Here is an 18,353-nt window from a genome sequence, read left to right on the forward strand (position 1 = left end):
ATTGGAGGAGAGTTGTTACTATCTGTTTGTTATTTTTTGTTTTTTGCATTAGAATCGTAAAGTACTTGCGTATTCTCTTACTGCATTTTAATCCACATGTCTACCTAATTTTCCACCACCTTTCATCTTATTATTTTTTATCTTCTTGGTGTCTTGGTTATGCGAACAATTCTGTTTGTAGACAGCAATTAACATAAGGGTTTCAAATAAAAATACCATGTTTGTGGTAAACTACAATGTAAAAAAAAAGAAACAAATTCATTAATGTAGGTACATTTAAAAAAAAGAAGAGGGAAAAAGGCATCAAGTAGGGAATTGGACCATTTCTTTCATCGTTAATCCCTAATTTAAAGGAAAGCAAACACTCGTATAAATGACTATTATGTAAAAGACGGTTGCTCAAAGAATGCAAATCAGTAACCGGTATGGTGCAGCTATTTTGTGACGTCAATGGAACTACACAAACGCAGGTGTGTGAGATAGAGGGTATATAAAAAATAAGAGCAGCTAATCTGTAATGCTCGCATTTGAATGACTGAAACCGTACTTGAAATGCAGTGTCAAACCAGTGTAAAAAATGTCTTGAATTATTTATTTGTAACTTTTAAATATCATCTTAATAGCTCACATCTTAATAGTGTTCCTTTTCTGTAGCCAATGGAAGTTGCATAGTATTTTGGAAATATGACAAACAAACTACTATATAAGGAAAAAAACCTTCCTGGTCTGTATTGCTTGTACTGCAGAATAACTGCATTATCCACCAACTTCATTCATCTCCACGACCCAGCATGTGATTTATTAGAGTTCTTTGCAAGGTTAAGCAGTTAGGGCTGACAGCAAATCTTCCATATTAATTAAAAGAAAAAATACATTCGCATAAACGAAAAGGATGGCCACGGATTTTCACGGAAGTTGCACGGATCAATCAATATTGATCAATGATACCTTAATGTATTGCAACATCTAACACCTGAGACCTTGGCTATCTTGAATGATGACCGCATCCAGAAACATTGCTGTCACTAAAACAATTCCCTACAGATAGAATTGGAATGAATTGCAACACGTACACACACATTTTCTCTCACAGAAAAGCCATCTAAAGAGGTAGCACCACGCTATTGTTACAAAGATGAATAAGAAATGAAAAGCCACATGTTTTCATTCAATAACATTGCCACCAAAACAGTTCTTCAACCATAATAAGTAGCTACCCCTCAGGCAATACACAAGCAAATGAATAGTGCATGGAACCAAACGGAAACATTACTTTACATTACTATAGCCTTGTCATAAATGAATAAACATGAGAGGGTGCATAAATGAAATGTTTACTCATGAATTCCTGCTTTGCTCAGATTTGCTTTATGACATGCCAATTTAACTGGGTGACTTTTCCTTAAACCAAATGAAAAGAAGGAGAGTGAGAATGCACATTCACAAACACATGCATCTAATGTCGTGTGCACTCTCATGACCACACACACACACATTCAAGGAAAAGGGCTACGAATTAACTACAGGCTGAGGCAGGCTGCTCTCCCAGGATGCTTGAGGCTATTTCAGGAGGCTATTTCAGGTCTTCCATCTTCTTCCTGTGTCTCTTCTCACCATCTGAATGCAGCTGTGGGAGGGCACAAGATTATTTATAATGCTGCATCCTACCAAATTCCCTTTTGATGTTCCCTCTGCTTGTACCTCAGTTTACAGTTTAACACTTTAAATGAAACAAAACTGCCTGTCAGATTCGAACATGATGTTGCAAAAAATAACTTTCACATTAAAACATCTTGTTCTCCCTCAGACTTTTAAACTGCCATACTTAAAGTGTATCCTCGAAGATATTTAAAGAAAAACATTTTTTTCAAGCACTTTTTGAAATGTAGGTAGCATTAAAATGAAATGTTGTAAATGTGAAATGCTTCTTAGATTATTCACTGAGGGAAAAAATGACTGTGCCAACTGATAACTCATCTTATCTGACGACGTGTCTGCAAATCTCGATGTTATTCTTCAGATAACAAGAAATTATTTTGTATGGTAATGCTTTCATGCTGGCCGGCAAAATTCACAATGGACACTTCATGTTGGTTTTGGAGGATTTTTTGGTCTACTTTTTTTGGTTTTTGGGGATTTTTTTGGTCAACTATTGGTTTTGGGCCACTTTGTCTTGTTTTAGTGCATTTTCTGGTCACTTCCCGTTCATCCTGGATCATTCTCGTATCACTTTCTGTTACTTTGGCTATTCTAGGTAATTTATGTTGTTAAATAACATACATTGCCGCAATGTATGCAAGTATCATGCTGACATCTGTTTTTGAGTCCCAATAACAAAGTCATGGTGTCTGATAAACAGCTGAAAATGAAATATCACACCTATGTGTTTGTACTTACCCTAAGGTAATTACAGCAGCTAGCTGGAATTGATTTATGTGATAATATATCAGAAAGAGCTGACCAAGAATTGAAAAAAAAATGCAATTGTGTTTCCATTGGTGGCTTCACAGATGTTGTGGATGCAGATGGTGTTTGATCATTCACACCTTGCAATAAAATGCATCCCAACAGTCTGATAGAAGATTCCCTTTTATCATATGGATTGCTGTTTAAGAAATGGACATAAGTATATAGTAGCTTAACGGCTGACTGTGAATGTGTGGAATATTACTCTATAGAAAAGAGATTGGATATGATTATTTCTAAACACAAATATTTTTTTGTTAAATTAATCTCCACTTAAGCACAGTGGATGAGATCCAATAATTGTTGCCAAACAAATGGACCAGTTAGTTGTCCATGTCTTTGGGAAATAATTCCTTAGTACAAAGACTAAACGCTGGTCAAAAAGCCTGTCTATTCATTAATTCACTCATTTTCTGAACCGCGTTATCCTCACATGGCATTGTAGGGCACAATGACACAAACAATCATCCTCACCAACATACCTAAGAGAAATTTAGAGTGTTCAACTAGCCTACCATGCATGTTCTTGGAATGTAGGAGGAAACTGGAGTACCCAGAGAAGACCCACACAGGCCCGAGTAGAACATACAAACTCCACACGGAAGGACCAACCTGGATTCGAATCAAGGACCCTAGAACTGTGAGTCCAACACACTAACCACTCAGTTGCCAGGCAGAATATTGTATTGATTAAAATCCAGAGCGATCAAACTAAAAAAAAAAAAATCTTATGAGTGATCATTCCTTTGTCACTACTGTCAAACCGAAGTGACATTAGTATGTGCTGTGCCTTATAAAGACACTAGTTTCTTGACAGTTTAGATCCACACTCTGTTCTGCGTTACATTCTCTATTGATTTGTAAGTCCTCAGTCACTGCTCGTCATGGGCAATAACATCTCCCAAAACACAGACGTTTGGTATCAGCACCTGGCAGCTGATGGTGTGGCCGCAGCTGCTTTTTGGAAAACTGCCATTTCGTCTCACTTCCCTGGGGGCGTAGTGACAAGATGACCAGAACAGGACATATTGATCAGTAGCTAAGAGTAGAACAGAAACACTCAGACATTCCAACCTGCAGGAGGAGGACAGAACTGGCACTTGTCCCCTGCGAGTGTTGAAGGACTCCGTTGAGTCTTTTGTCTCGGCTCTGACAGAGCCCCTCTGTGCCTCATTACGGTCAGCCTTGCCCATCCAACAAATGGATGTTTTTGTCTTGTTGTTTTTTTTTTTCAATGAATGTTGCTGTCTTGTCAACAGCTCTTCACCCAAAAGTACAGATGACTGTCAAGGAAACTTTTAGAGAAAACACTTCTGCCTTCACCCTTCAGTCAGTTTTGCTCAAACTAATTTGGTCTACCCGTGGTGACGTTTAGGCAGGTCCGAAGACTAATCGAACAATTCAATCAACTGGTCAAAACACAGTCAGGGATAATTGTACTGAGAAAGCATTCTGACCTTGATCTGCAACAAGGATTCAACTTTGACTCTAAATTGTGTCTAATGAATAACAAAAGCTCTTAAAAAGGCTAACTCACCATTTTTTTCCATAGTATAAGGTGCACATTCATTGAATGGCCTCTCTTAAAATGTATTATGTATAAAAGGCGCATCAGATTATCAAACATACTAGTTGTAGTAGTAGTAGTAGTAGGGGGTTGTGGACAACATCCATTAGATTGAGCTGTACTAAAGGGAATTTCATATACTAATGATTAACCCAAATATACATATATATATATATATATATATATATATATATATATATATATATATATATATATATATATATATATATATATATATATATATAGATATATATATAGATATATATATATATATATATATATATATATATATATATATATATATATATATATATATATATATATATATATATATATATATATATATATATATATATATATATATATATATATATATATATATATATATATATATATATATATATATATATATAAGGTGCACTGCCTATTGAGAAAATGTGTCTCTTAGTTGCGCCTTATAGTGTTGAAAATATGGTACTAAAAATGTTAATTTTAGTCTACATGTCATCTGTTAGCCTATTTAACTGCTGGAGTACAGGGTTTGTTGACTTTTATAACCATCAATTGGATTGCTGGCATTTTATTTCTAGGCATTATAACAACAGGGGCCATCAGCATGGTTGAAAGATGATATCAGACACAGTATCATTCGAACGTGATCAGCTACGAGCATGAATGGCAGAAACTAATTTGAATTAAGTGTGTTGGGAGGATTGGAGAGGGGAGTGCGAGCTTCGACAGTACGTCGCTCCAGTAATTGTCACCCTCGGAGTGTTGCCAAGAGGTTGGACAATGTGCCAGATTAGCTGTGTGGGGTACTTCTCTCACTTGCACGTCACCTCATACTCCGGACTATATTGGCACCATTTCTGACCATCTGTGATTCCTCACCCAATCATTCCAGCACAGCAAAGCGGCAAGGTAACAAGTGAGAACAGAGAAGGTACTGTAATGAGTGTGTGCGGTCTGCAAATACATTAAATAGCTGCAAAATTCAAATTTGTCAACTGATTATAAATAAAGCTCATCAATTGCCTGTGAAAGGCTTAATGAAGCATTGCTGAAAGTTCATTAGGAAAGATGTTCTGGCTCCATACTGCCTCATTTAGCTTCATCCACCATTCATTTCAAAATTCTACACTGTCAAAATCTTACATTTACAAATGTACTGCTTACACAGCTCACTGGTTTTGCACTTTTTCTTATTATATCAAACATCTCTCACATCCCTTTTTTAGACCTACAATCGTACATCTTGTTGGAGAGTTTATTTCAGTAATGGTGACACCAATGGCAGGATAACTCTTAAACAAAAGGCCCTAAGCATAAACAGCTACAGGTTAAAATAAAATGGAAACAATGATGGCGCAACTGCCATACTGTTGAATTGAATCTGTGTGCTTTTTCACCCAAACTTTTACACTCCTTTCCCTATCCACCTAAAGAACAATGGGAAAATGTGTACAGTAAGACTCCTTAGGAGCAATTATAGTTTTAAAATATTATTAATAGCAGTTTTCCAATATACTGGTAGATCGTGATAGACAATTTGTGAGTGTGAGCGTGAATGGTTGTCCTCCTTCTCCTACGCGACAGTTGTGAGGAAAAGTAGTTAAAAAAATGAACACATGAATGACTATATGTGTCTACGTCCTCTAAAAATGTAACGTAACTAGATACAGCTGGTTGTTGACTAACACACAAGCTCCACTAGACAGACTGCATCCAAAGCACTCAAGTCAAAGGTAGCCTCAATATTCCCTGATGTGCATACATGCACAAACACATTTCATGTTTTCCCTTCCATGTCCCCATCTTACACGTTACACGGCCAAAAAAAATGCCTATCAAAGGCTTCTGATCAGTGGTGCAGATGGATGGCCACAGAGAGAGGGCAAGCTTGGTTGTGTAAAGCAGAGGAGTGCAAGGAGAGATGGGACAGTAAAGAAGCAAAGACGGTGTCTATCTGATATACAGCCCACCCACGTTCTTGGAATCAAAACATATTGATAGAACACATTTTTTTCTGTTATACCTTAAGATTTCATATGCCATTTCAACATACTCTTGCAGACAGCATCGCTGCTTAATCATGCACATGAATCTCTGTGGTAGATGATTATGTATAATGTCTCCTCAGGCACCAATAGTTAAAGTTTGCCACTCCGATTTATTTGGTTCTTGTGCAGCTTGAGAATTTCCACCAACCACATTTTTTTTCCAAATCTATAGTGCAGATAATATGAATGACTTTTTGTCTTAACCCCTCAGGGGCCCCCCAAAAGGAATAGCACCCGTTCAAGTGTTACGTGACAGTATAAAGGACTAAAGACTTTTATATAGTAAAATACAATAACTGACAGTACAGTACTTTTTAGAAGAGATGTTTGTAACAAAATAGATACGATTAATTCCCTTTAGTATTTGTAAATTCTATACCACTTTTCAAGTCTGAGGGAAGAGTCAATATTATATAGATCATCTCGTAAAAGGAAGCACAGAGGAACACCAAAAAAGTAGATAATCAGAATTGTTGGAAAAGAAGGAATTTGACTGAAAACAAATCGAATCCCATTATCCAAACCTAATCTAATTTAAAGATGTGATTTATGGAAACAAACATGGGCCAAATTGGTGGGTATTGCCGTGTAATGAATCGCATAGCGAGTGAGTTCGCGAATAATATCTTACATTAGCTTTTATTTTTTATTTTTTTCCTGGTAATTGGTGATGATATTGATATAAAACTGCCAGTCTGGCTTTACGTGCCTGCTCTCCTTCTCTCTAACCTGTGACCTGGACCAGCTGTCAACAATCCGCACACCTGGTGACTGTGTTAAAGCAGCTTAAAAAGGATCACATAGAAGCAAGCAAGGCAGGAAAAAAGCATTGAAGTTAAAGCTGTTGCCAGACGACCACCATTTCTGTCTCCAAGCCAATAGAAACCCAAACTAAAGAAACCAATAAGAGCTTTGATCCATGAAAAATAGAATACTAAATCGCAGAAAGTATTTTTAGTTGAACTGACATTTGATGAAGATTAAGAATTGAAATACTTTTCAGGTTTGTGTTTTTTGCACCAGATGTATTATAATCAAATATGCAGATTCCCACAAAGATGCGTAGAGTTTTTAGACTTTCTGTTGCACAAAAAGAACATATTTTTTTAGATTATACTATTCTCTTGTTTTGTGAACCATTTTTTTTATAAAATGTGAGGTGTCATCTGATTATAATGTTAATGTTTTCAAATCAACTCTAAGTGCAAAGAGAATTGATGCAAATGGATGTGGAAGGAGAGCAACTGACATTTTGCACAGGAATTAATGCTTTTAGGCCACAAGGAAAAACAATTAGTAAATGTGCTAATTGCCTTTCAAAGCCTTTGAAACGATGTGGTCGTATTTTAATTGAAAATCCAATATAAAACATTTAAAGCACAAAACCTAAATTCACCCTCGAGACTAAAACAGTCAAACAGTAGAATTAAAGATGCCAAAATATAAACTACATAGTTGTAAGAGACAAGCAAATAATTTATTTAGAAAGATCTCAGAATATTAAGAGCACAAAGCTGTCCTGCCGAGAGTCTTGTCAATCTACATTTTTCACAGTTCTTAAACAAGTCAATTTGGTTGCCAAACACAAGGTTCTTTAAACAACTAGTATTGCAGTTTACATGCTGTTCATAAACAATACCTTATAATACATTTATATCTATAGATGTCTCATATTTTGAACCCTATCCTATAGTTAAGCATGTTGATTTTGCCAGTAGTAGTGGTAATGTACATAATACATTCACATACTGCCTACATCACGATCATGAGGCTGTAGGAAATCCCATGGGCATACTTGTATAAGGTTTGCCTTTCAATATTGGAGTACATGTCTTCAGAGATGTTGAGCATTTATTTTCATCGGAGTGTAGGGAATACATTTTATTACTATTCCTCACTGGATATAAGAGGGCATTACTTGCATCATGCATTTTATAACAGCCTGATAACCAGTCATAATGTATATATTATATACACAGAATATATGCAATATTAGTACTTTGGGGACTTGATACACTTTTGTGGAAAAATATAGCCATAATAAAACTTTGTGGGAAATGATGTTGACCTTAAAGTCCTACTATTACCTCAGGGGGCACTTTACTGAAATCGATAGATTGGACTTCACTGAGGCACTACCCATTGTCCTTTTCATTGCAAAAATAAAAAATAAAAAGCGCAAAACACAGTTTTAATCCCATTTTTGCTCTTGGCCAGGAAGCTAGAATCAGTTCCTGTAAGCGATAGTAGAAAATCATCCATTTAGTGTCATTGGTGTGGTGAACTGCTTTTTGTTGTTATTTTTTCCAAGAAATTCAACCATATTTCTAAGAAAATTATTATTAAGGGAGCTGTACTGAATAATGACTCATAACTATTGAAATTGCATAATAAAAACTATTTATGTTACATTATGCCTCTAAATAGTTGATGACTAAAAGGGAGGTGAGGATCCAATAGACTGTGCATGACTCAATGGGACTCAATGAGTATAATGACTCATTGTGTCAAACGTAGCAGTTGGAAAAGGAAATTTAAAGGGATTAAGAAAACAACATTCTAAAGAAGGGAGGCACAGAAGCAATTTAGCCACTAGAAATGGTCAATGAGTGGTTAGCACGTCGGCCTCACAGTTTTGGGGTCCTGGGTTCGAATACAAACTTTGTATGTTACTCGTGTATGTAAATGGGAAGGCCAAGCTCCTGTGATGGCCATTTTTCAAGTTGAGAGTTAAGTGTACGAAAAACAGCAAACCATAAACCTTAACAGCCAACTAATTGGTCATCACTATGTATTTTAAAGACCCCTGAGCACTACATTTTTCTGTCACGCACTTTTCCATCTGATACATAAGATTTTGGAACAGGGCACGTAATCCATACACATTTCTTTATTAAAAAAAGAACTGAAGCAACTTGCTTGCAGCATTGATTCAAAACTGTAAAAGTATGAGAATGTGCAAAATTGCTGTCTGTGTCTCTGCATGGACACGTTCCCCCCAGGGGCTCCAGAATCAACCTGGCCTGCCATCCTGCACATCTAAGGCAACTCAGAGATGAAACAATAATTACCCACATATTGGGGTTGCATGTCACATATCAAACAATATGGATTTGGCTTGCGGGTTCTGAGCAGATGTTGGCATCCTCATAAAGCCCTTTCTCTCTGCATTTCGTTGAGTGGATCAACTATGAAAATCCAATTCGGTGGCCATGGTGAAGCAAACGGTTGAATATTTAATCACATTTCATCAAATTAGCTTTCCATTGAATGTTCTGCCTTGTATAAAAGATTGCATGGACTACAGGCAAATTTCAATAAGCATGGGTATTGTGAAAGATTGCATCATCTTTAGCAAATATGCCAACTATTTGAGGAAATGCTATGTTCATAGAGTGCCAGTAATGGGACTAAAAGCAATGATAGACTCGTCAAGGTTGTTTGGTTCCAATCTTCTGGCAATTTTAGCCACATCAAAGTCTGTTAAGAGACAACATTTTTATACTTATTTGGATGGCATGAATCCATCACAAAATTGACACCACATCTAAGGCTTAACGGCTTTGAATGTAAACTATATAATTCTCTGCCACACATGGAAGTGTAACTTGACGTCTCAGGCAAATCTATTGAATGATTTTGTGTCTTTTATTTTTAAATCCATATGTGGGAGGCATGTGCTGAACTCATTTTACCAACACCCTCAAGAAAAAGACTTTATAAATGGAAATGTAAATACATTTGAGATCCATGACATCTGTCACCAAATAAGACTGGAAAATATGCTCAAAACAAAGAATTAAACTTTTTAAACGTTTTGTTTTTCAAATAGGAGCTTTGCTTTGTTTATCTTGGCCTGATCTGTCATCCATCACCGATCTGTGCAATGTAAGAATAATTTTGTAGAAGCTTCACAGCCTAACCATCATCCTTTCTCTGTACTGCTTATCTTCATTGGTGGGTTAAAACCATTATAATGTTTGGTGGTTCGTGCACTGGCCACACAGTTCTGAGATCAAGGGATCGATTCCAGGTCCGGAGTTTTCTTGCAGAAAAGGCATTTAACAATAACAAAGCAATAGATGAGATTTTTTAACTCAATTTAGGATGATAGGTAATTAGAGAAAGGGTCCAAGGTCAGTGGTCATTTATGTCTTAAACATGCCAAAGCTTCATATTTGGGTTCTTATGCAGAGAAGTCAGATAATTTTCATTTTAAAAAAAGAGGACAATGTTCCCAACAACAAAAAGGCAATGAAATTGGCTGCTGAAAATTACCTGTGTGACTAAATTAATACGTTATTTGAGAAAATGATCTTACTCCATGATCATGTCATATTATTTTAACCGCACTTCCAAAACAAGATCAATAAAGGTAAGTTTCCTATGAAATAATACCATTGTTGCCTAGTTAAAAGCGCAGAATGGGTTGAATTTGAACCACATTTTCCATTCTATTCCTCTGACAACTGTAATTGATAAATCACTGTCACTTGCATTTACTGCCTAACATCATTTAAATTTGCATTGATATAACATTTGTCATTTTAAGGGGATCCCAGTACGTTCCACAATAGATGACCGAATCCAATTTTTGTCTCCGATTGATTCCTCCTACGACATACTGCATTCATTACTCCTCCCCCTCAGTTTGCTTTGTTTTACTAAAGTGCATCTTCATGCTTGCCTTGCAAATTGCAGTTTTTACTTAACACAGCACTTAATTGCCAACACATGCTTGAGTGGTCACCGTGCCCATCAGAAGTAAAATGAGCCGCAACAGTGCGGCATATATTATTGTGGAATCAGCTGCCACGGTGCCAGGCTTCCATTCTAAGCCCTTCGCTTGATTGCAAGCCGGAGCTGAGTCCATCTCTGGGGTATCGGTACCAGATGGTAGTGCCAGTAACAGCACTAGGAGAAGATAGCTATATAGGGTGCGGAATGGAGAGGAGAAAAAAGAGAGAGTTAAAGATTGGATGGAAAAGCATTTGGTGTGATTATTAGAATCCTAAACTCAGTTGGCTACGGGTGGATTTGCATAGCCTTGGGTTGGCAGTGGCCCACTTTCCTCGCCTTGTCTGGCTCGGAGATTGCCTGTGCATTATTTGTCAAGGCGGGTTGCGAGGAAAGGAAAATAAGAGAGTTGGCATATAGTCAGAATTCACATTCAAACTTCTCCCGTACTCATCTGTTAAAAATAAAGAGATAGAAATGTTTAGGAGTTAGAGCAATGAAGAAATCACAACAAAGATGTTGAAGCTTTGTTTTGATTTAATAGTTTGTTTTGTTTTTATTGGGGTTTTTCTTTAGATTGAGACCAACTCTGACAGATGAAATGACTTTGACACATTGAGCTCAATCACAAAGTAGGAACAGTATACACTTGCATATGGTGGAAACTGAAGGAAAATAAATATCGAAGTGCTAAAATATAATGTTGTACGTTAGAGTATCAAGTTTTATGACCACTGAAAGTACGAACACAAAATGTAACATACATTCTATTGTTGTTCTTTATTTCTCATTTGGATGAGTTAATTAACTCATGGTGCTCATTTATTACATTATACTGTTTACCTGTACATAGCCAATTTAAACTTTCCCCTTCGGTAGTTGGATTTAGGACCATGTCACTCTGACATGAACTGAAACAGTCAAAAGAATGACCATCCAACTGATTTTATAGCCAGAGAAAACACTGCAAAAGAGCATTTACATTGTTGTTCCAAGTTTTAATTGCATAAATTACTTCATTTGCAGAGGAAATAAAACACTGCTGTGGAGAACATTCACACAGGTGCATTATTTCTGGAGGCAAAAGAAATACACTATAATAACACTGCTTTCAATTATGTTACTCTACCTTTTATTTTGCAGAAATTGTGACAATGTTACCATTAAATATAAAGAACTTGTTGCTTGGTTGATGGCCATTATCAACAGGTAACTCTTTTTAGTAAGATATATTGTAAATGACATTAACATTTTATTGCCTGACAACTCACAGGTATGATATTGATACTGATATACGGTATTAATACAATGTTGAAATGGTTAAAAATCTATACATCCATAATTTATAGTCCGATTTTGTGTTTATCTCAACTAAAATACATGTTAGTAGAATAAACTGTGACTCAAACTACCTAAAAAACTCTGAACCCCAGTATGAGCCTTTATTTATCCAAAAATTACTTTCCATTCTTTTGCTTTTGTACTCAGTGTACGATACATATCTTACTGTGGCTTTGAATGTGCTGACCTAATGCATCAAGCTGACTGACACCATCATACCATCAGAGTAGGCATTCATCACCACTGCGGTGAATAAATGTCATTGTGTGCTTGATACTAGGACATTTAATCAATTTTACCAAATTAAATTCAATACAAAACTGACAGCAATTGCCTAATAATGCTTTTCCTGAGTCTTTTGTCATAAAGCCCCACATGAACAGGTTTTGGAGGATGCTGAGAATTTCAAAACAAATGAAAAGATGATTGCTTTTTAGGTTCATAAAAGAACTCATTCCTCTATAAAATTGCCTGTGGCAGTACAAATTGAAGTAGGGAGAGAGAGAGATTTTTTTTTCTTTCCAAAAGTTCTGTTGACAAGTTGGAGGTGCCTTTAGGGAGAGTGATGAAATGCAGCACATGAATGGGAATAGTAAGAGAAATCAGTTTTTTTTTTTTTTTAAATCACTCCTTGTGTATTCAGAGGCACACATCAAGCTTTCACTTAAAAATAAATCTTGCCGGAAATTATTACCGTTCCAGCTTTGTGTCCCAAAGGTTGACTATACAAAACTTAATAAATCTGCCTTTATGCTTTCAAATGAAAATAAGTGGCTAATGGGCTCTAGCCATTTAACTGTGGAAGTGTAAAATACAAAACAAACATACAATAAATGAGTGAAAATTGGGTCTTTTGAAAGGTGAAAGCGAAAATGGAACCGCAATTACATAGTCATTACGCAAATTGGCAGCTTTTTAGCATTCAAGGGTGACTCCAAATTATTCCAAGGTCAACACAACTTGCTTCAGGTACAAAACACATTCAATTTTAGATACATTTTTTTAGGGGAACAAATACTCTCCATCCTAAAATGAAAAGTTTTGGAATTTATATGCTTCAACTGAAGAAATCTTTTTTTTATTGTAAATATTTTATTGTTAGTCGATGAATTCTCAAAATATATATTTTTGTTTTTCAGGTCTCAATATTTTGGATTCCTCTCACATCGTAATCAATGTCAACACCAGGTTGGTCATACCATGAAGCATTTAGCAAACTTCACACACCAGATGGTATGTATCACAAAATAAATTGTTTCAAAATCTGTCGAGGGAATAGCTGTAATAAACTGTTTGGGAAAGGACAGGCAACGGAAAGTGATAAGTTAAACTTGTGGTCTCTCACGTTATGAGCAAGTAAAATGTTGTAATGTACATAGTGTTAGCTTGTAAAACTGTGAGAAATCGGGACTGTTTCTAAATAGGCGTTTTTCTCCAAATTTATATGTGATTAGGGAATTGAAAAACATCCATAGTGTCAGACAAAGTACTGTTCCAGTTCTAAGTTGGTATTTTGCCAAGCCCAGTGAAATACGCCAGGTGTGTTTTACTGCCATCCATTTGACGGTGATATGTTTGTTACTTATTCCTGAAAGTATTAAGTTTAAACTTTCAATGATAGAATAGATAAATTCAAATCATTGCATATCGCCATATTGTGAGATCAACAAACTCAGTGATGTCTTATACAGTTTAGGGTGTTTTATTATGTATATATAGTTATCAAATTTAAATGCATACTTTTTTTCAAAGGGTAAATAAATATGCCCATAACTTATAAAGTTTGAATCATGTTGACATTGCTGTGAATATAATGATGGTTATTTATGTTTTTTTGGTGGTAGAATGTTTCTCTTGGGCTCCATTTTAAACTGGCTGAGAAGTCAGCTTCAAAATAACAATTATTCAAGAAAATATGCATTATGTTGACAGGTGGCAGATGCACCTCCTTATATTCGAACAGTTTGACAGCTCATAACGTGCAAGGCAGTGAGTGTGTCAGTTACATGACCATTTTTTAAAAACAAAATGTACTTACACAACGCTTTGCCCAATGTGATGCGCTGATGGTGTTACTGGGTTGATGTGTACATCTTTTAATAATTACTTTTCATACTTATGATCTTGCCTTTGTACACTTTTTACACCTGTGACTTTCCAATTATTCCTGTTATAATTTTATGACAACACTTTCGCAACTGTGCCGGCAGATAGAGTCTGTCCCTGTATTTTATGACATACAGTACAATTGTCATGCACTTTAGGCAAAGAAAACCAAACAAAATATGTCCATTATATTTTTATCGGTTCTCACAAATTTAATAGGATGATTGGAAACGGTCAAGGTGGTCATAGCCTGGCTTTTAGACACAGTGGATATGGCTTAAGCTGGACTTTCATGCATAAAGATTCAATAGTGCTTCCAGACTGCTTTCATTTACTTTCATAAGCTTGGCCACAATAAAATACCAGGTAGGTGACAGTGAAATCGATCTGAAATGTATCTTTATCAAAAAGGTGCAGTCTGAAGAGGCAAGACATTGGATATTGCTTCGCCAATTGGAGTTTCATTTTGTTTTGTTTTCCTGAAGAAAATCGTTATTTACTACTTCAAACACCCAGTCTGATAGGCACCATCTTGGTGTATTTTAGTGCAAGAATGTGTCAAATGCGAAATTAGTACTTCTGCGACAATAAACCTAAAAGCAGGGTTGCTTAAGCATTTTTGTTTAGAAGTACTCAATGTATTACTGGGTTTTAAAAAGTAATTATCGACAAAATATGCATTCTTTTATGCAAGAGGTGCCTGAGTATATTTCACAGCATGACAAACATGACTCATTGGTACAACACGCATGATTGTTTCCAATTTTTCACCCTCTTAAGTGAATAACAGTTTTTTCTTTTCCACAAGTGTGAAAAAGAAACCACCACTATCCGCTCAGTACATACCCTAAAATTTCAAATGTGATGCTTGTCACCCAGTCCTCTCACGTGTCCTCAATTAATTGGCTTTTTTTGTGGAAATATGCGCATGTTTTGATTTTACTAAGTAAACCTCTTCTAGTTAAAAGAATCTTCAGAATCAAAATCAGCATTATTCATAAGACTGCAGCACCACGATCATGTGACCAAATGAGTTTGTTTTTCCTGAGAATAGATTATAAAAATTATGGAAGAGATCCTGGAGGTGTGCACACCAAAATTACCAGAAATTGATAATGAAGTATACGATTGACTTCAAAAGCTGTTCATTGTGGCTAACATACAGTAGTCTTGCTCGTATGTTTCCTTGCAGTTTAATCGAAAAGCCCTGAGGGAGGTACACACCCATTTAAAGGCCATTAAATGATGATTGATGAGGCATCCTAGCAATAAACGTGCTCCCTTCCACTACTTTGGAAACAATCTGTTATCCCTAAAACACCAAAAGTCAGACCACGTTGTTGTATTAGGCCCCGTAATTTTCTAGCGCCAAGGGAATGGAAGTCATTAGCAGTTTAAGTGACAGCAGAGCGCCTCCAAGGGTAAGGTGTCCTGGGATGGAAAGTCCTCATTCAAACTCAAGGTCAAAAGGCTAAAAGTTTGGCACACCCCTTGGAAAAGTCTCATAAAACACATGCTCCCTGTTAAAAATAGTTTACTGAACATATGGCAAGAAGGATATGCAGTATATTTTGGGGAAACAAAATAGTAAACGGAAAAAGAATGTGGTCTTGAGGTTTACTTCAAGGTTCACTTAAACTATCATAGAAGATAAATTGAGTAAAAGTCGATATATTAAATCGAATTAAATAAGCAAATATCCTAATTGTCTAAAATTGGTGATTTGCGTCAATGAATTGCACTATTTTTTAAATATTTTTTGGTTTAAAAAAATTGTGATTCACAGATATATAAGAATTTATTTTTTGCAACATATTGGAAAATTACCAGGAATATTATTTCCCTTTTCAACCCAGGTTACTTTCACTTCTGTTATGAACTCAGATCCTGAAATCAACCTCGGTGGAATTGTATTCAGTAGTCTAATGGGATGAATATTGCTTAATTTGTAATAACTTCATTTTGCTTCACTATATTACGTTTTGTGTTGTTCTTTTCAAATTTCTGCCTCAGTCTGTATTGTCTTTGTGATAATCCATTGTTTTCATGGGTTGTTGTATTTCCCATGTGTCTCAGCCTATCCGCTGCCTTTTGTCAGCCACCTGTTCCTTATTTATCATTAATAATTAAATTACTCCTGATTAAATTAATTTGAGTGGAAGCCCGGCGGACGAGTGGTTAGCACGTCGGCGTCGCAGTTTTGCGGTTGAAGGTTCAATCCCTGGTGGGTCCTCACTGTGGCGTTTGCATGTTCTCCCCAGGCTTGCATGGGTTTTCTATAGGTAGTCCGGTTTCCTCCTACATCCCATAAACATTCATGGTAGGCTGGTTGCACACTTTAAATTGGCCCTAGGTATGAATGTGTTGTAAAAGGTTGTCTTTCTCCTTGAGCCTTGCGATTGGCTGTCCCCCGCCTAGTTAGCTTGGGATCGGCTCCAGCTCCCCCCATAACCCTTCTGAGTTCAGAAAATAAATGAATTTGACATTTTTGCTGCTGCTATTCTGATTGCTGTGCTTTAAGTGGCTCCAAAAAGCATTATAATTGTATTAGTTTGTTCAAGTGATTAGTTAATTCTGTTGGGTAATGAAACTCTTTTCAAAACTCTCAAAGTTAGTACTTGAAGTACTAATTTTCTTCCAGCGGGAATAGCTAAATTGATATGATTCAAGTTCATAGAACAAGTTTGCTGTTTGATAATATCCACAGCATTGACTCACACCTAAATTCAAGTGGGACAAGGGTCAACCACTCTTAAATGTACCGAGATGGCCAAAAATGATTTATACAACTTGGTAGAAACTCTACTTTGACAACACTTACCTTATATGCACATGACGATGTCAAAAATCTTGGAAACATTGTGATTTGTCCTTTTATTTGCACAGCTCGCTCTTCTGCCTCTCTCTCTCTGCTAACATCTCAGTATTGTATTTATTGGGTACTTATTGGTTGCTCGTTTCCTTGCTTGCTGTGTAAAGAAAAACAAGTGCATGCTTGTAAGGGAGTCATTGGGGACAAACAAGGAATAGAATAACCCTGATGTGTGACGAGTTGACACGATAGCTATTAGTCACATGATGGCCAATTATAACTTCTTTTCAACTCACTGTTCGTGTTGCCAAAACTGACAAGTTTTCAAAATGTCAAAGAAGTCTAGCCTTTTTAATGACAGTTTTACAAGAACACATGTCTTGATCAGCTTACATCTCACAAAGTACAAATGTCAATTTAGCCATTATATCTCAACTTGAGACTTTTAAACAGTAAAAGTGGACAAGTTTGTTTTATATGTAAAAAAAAAAGTTGTTTTGTCACCAGCATGGCAAAAAAAGAAACGAAAATCGAATTGTGGGTTCCCTTAACGAAGTCTCTTTCCATCTTTCTAGGTTACAGTTAACTAACACCATGTGGACAAAAATATCCAAGAACATGACGACCCTGGAGCTTTTCTCATGGATAACTTGACATTTATGTACAAACTGTAATCAAGGGACAATATCTGTGCAAGTCCTTCCACGTGACCCACTTTTGGCATAACATGGTCCCCACCTCCAAGCCTCTGAGGTAAGTAGTGGAAAGGTGAGAACTCTGACACATTCTAATGGGTCCTACACTTTCTCTGTAGGGAAGTAGAATAATTAGAGCGGACAAAATACAAGAGGAATAAGTGCATTATGTGATTAAGCTAAACAGATGAACACAACTGGAAAACTGCTTTCAAAAAGAAATACCAGAGGACCAGATCTCTTTGTACATAATCTTTGGAAAACAATAAAAAGGTCAAACTTCCTATTTGCACGAATTTCTAAATATTATTCGAGCTTATAACAAATATGCCTTTAAATTAGCATCATTTTCTGCTCAGCTGAGAAATATTTAGGGCCTGCGACACTGTTGTTTGTTCACATAACATAATGGATTCATTGCATCATAACTTGCAATGTTAGAGCTGTTTTTTTTGCTCCTATTTGTTGTATTCTCTCAATGCAAAAAGTGCAAAACGTCAAAGTAAATAGTCCAGTCAAATTGAGCAAATCCTTTAAAAAAAAGCTCAATTAACCATCTTCCGCTCACA

At 36.2% G+C, this 18,353-nt stretch overlaps 1 long non-coding RNA gene across 1 annotated transcript in view; it reads left to right on the forward strand.

Moving 5' to 3' along the window:
* Positions 1–17,930, forward strand: part of LOC144183779 (uncharacterized) — a 58,520-nt gene extending 40,590 nt beyond the window's left edge. The window contains exons 3-4 of the long non-coding RNA XR_013324761.1: positions 13,311–13,404; positions 17,672–17,930. This is a non-coding gene — a long non-coding RNA (uncharacterized LOC144183779). The remainder of the gene's footprint in view (positions 1–13,310; positions 13,405–17,671) is intronic.
* Positions 17,931–18,353: the final 423 nt, after the last annotated feature.

The sequence above is a fragment of the Stigmatopora nigra genome, chromosome 2, assembly GCF_051989575.1.
Source record: "Stigmatopora nigra isolate UIUO_SnigA chromosome 2, RoL_Snig_1.1, whole genome shotgun sequence".
NCBI classification, from domain to species: domain Eukaryota; kingdom Metazoa; phylum Chordata; class Actinopteri; order Syngnathiformes; family Syngnathidae; genus Stigmatopora; species Stigmatopora nigra.